The following is a 2,317-nucleotide window of genomic DNA, read 5'->3' as shown; positions in this document are numbered from 1 at the left end:
ATGCGCCCCGGAGGGCGCGGGGACAAAGCGAGAGCCGCGGCCGGGGCGCGCTGGAAGCGGGAGGGCACCGCACGCCGCCCTCCGGCAACTTGTGGGGCCACCTCGGACGGGGGGTCACGGCGGGAGGACCTTCCCTTCTCTCCGTGGGGCGAGGAGGGGGTGCCCGCGGCCCCGGGCGAGGCCGGCCGGGAAGTGCCCTCGCCGAGAAGTCCTGCCTCGCCTCGCCGAGGTGGGCATTGTTTCCCGGGCGGTGCAGTGCCCGGCGCTGGGGAGCGAAGTGGCGCCTCCACCCCCGGGACCCATCTCCCTGCCTCTGGAGCCCCCGGGTGTCCGATACAAAAGGCATTTTCGGTTGGGTTTTGCCGAGACTCACTGGTGAGGCAAAGGGTGAACATCTGGAGGGGAGGAGCAGGGGGCTGGGCCGCTTAGGGGGCACATCTGCTCTAAGTAGGGCGCGTGCTCCGCTGGGGGCTGGGGTGAGCAGAGGGGGCAGTGCCGGGGCTCCGAGCTCGGGGGGCATTGCCTGAGGCTAGGGAAGAAGGGCCTCATCCTCTCCAGTCCTGGCAGCTGCTCCCCTCTCTCACCTCTCCACTCCCAGGGGTGTCTCCTGTTCCCTGTTTCCTTTTCCTGGGCAAGCCTGGAGCAGGTGTGGAAATTCCAGGGGGAGGTGGCTTGTGGGACAGAGGAGGAGAGGGAGGAGGTGGTTCAGCCTGCTCCCAGTCGCCAGCACCAGAGCAGGCTTCAGCTCGCAAGGGCAAGCCATCCTGTCCGCATTCGGGGGTTACTGGGCAGACACGGTCTCTCGGGGCCCAGGTCCCCCTCCTTGAGCGGTTCCCAGCCACGGCACCTTTCCACTTGGGCACAGGCACAGTGATGGATTCCGGTGCCAGTTAGAACATGTCCCTGCACGGCTAGCGGGGGTGAAAGAACAGGCAGGCACCAAGGAGCCTTTTCAGCATTCAGCCCTGACATCTCAGGCCCTTGGCATCTGCCTTCACAGGGCTGTGCCCCTGTGTCTGATTGGCAAGTTGGCACTCCCTATAGGGGAGGCACAGGTAGAATAAAAATGCCTCTCTCCTTCCCGTTGGCTCCAGGCAGAGAGGAATACAAGTTAGAGCCCAACTCGTGCCCAGGGTTGAGTGACTGTTGAACTGACCTCGGGCATCTTCCTGGAGAGTACCCCTCCCACCCCCTGGAGAATCACTAGACCTTTAATTTCCATCAGCGCGGAGGTGCTCTCCAGTGTATCCCCACTGCTGCCAGCCACGGGATTTCTGCCCCAGCTGCCAAGCCCATCCTGAAGCAGGACCCTCAGCCTTGCTCTGATGGCCGTGGTGCCCCAGGGGACCAGGCGTGCCCTGGCAGGAGGATGCGGCCAGGCCAGAGCTTAGCGCTGGGTGCAGCCACTGCGTCTTTGAAAATCTCGCTTCCCATCTTTGTTATTGTCTGGGCGGCAGGCCACCCGGTTTGCTGCCTTCCTCCCTCCGCCAGCCCCTGCCTCCGGCTTTCTCCCCCAGGAACATGCCCTTCTCTGCGCTTTCCTTGGCGGGGGTCAGGACCCTCTGCACCCGCATGCGCGGGCTTGTGTACGTACCCCGTCTTGTGTGCATGTGTTGGTTGTCCGGGGAGCTGGAGAGACAGCAGGCGTCCCCGGCCTCTGAGTGTGCCTGCCCTCCCGGGAACAGACAGCGTGCATGCCGTGTTTACCTCTCTCCAGCGGGAAGCCTGCACCAAGAAGCCGGCGAGTGCTGGCCGGCCACCCGGCCTCCTGGCTGGAGGTCGCGGCATGGCCCAGGTGACCTCAAGCAGGTCCTGCCTATCTTGGACTGAGGTCAGGTCAGCCTCGCCACAGGCCTGAGGGGCCAGGAGTGGGGGTGCCAGGAGTGAAACTATAAGCCCATTTCTAGAAACGGTGTGTACAGCGGTAGTTGGAGCAGAATGTCACCGGCAGTGGTGTGGGATTGTCTTATAATTTTCTATAAACAAAATCTGGCTTGGTGGCTTCTCTGGCACAGGAGTGGAGTCCAGATTTCTCATGGACAGGCAGAAAGACTGAGTTTGAAATCCCTCAACCCAGCCTTGGAGCTGCAATAGGCATTGTCAGGTCTGGGATCTCCTGCTTTAGAAATCATAGATTTCTCAGCCGCTTCGGGGATGGATGGGCAGACGCTTCTCTGGGGCAGTCCCTGGAGTCGTCCTGTTTGGAGTCAATCAGGTAAAACCAACTGTGATGACCACCCCCGCCCCCCACTGGAAAAAAACTGTTCGTGGTCAAACCTGAGTGAGTGGAGAGGAGCCGCCCTCTACTCCGATGTGG

The sequence above is a fragment of the Suricata suricatta genome, chromosome 13, assembly GCF_006229205.1.
Source record: "Suricata suricatta isolate VVHF042 chromosome 13, meerkat_22Aug2017_6uvM2_HiC, whole genome shotgun sequence".
Lineage (NCBI taxonomy): Eukaryota > Metazoa > Chordata > Mammalia > Carnivora > Herpestidae > Suricata > Suricata suricatta.
The sequence above is the reverse complement of the archived record's forward strand: the minus strand, read 5'-3'. Positions refer to the sequence as shown.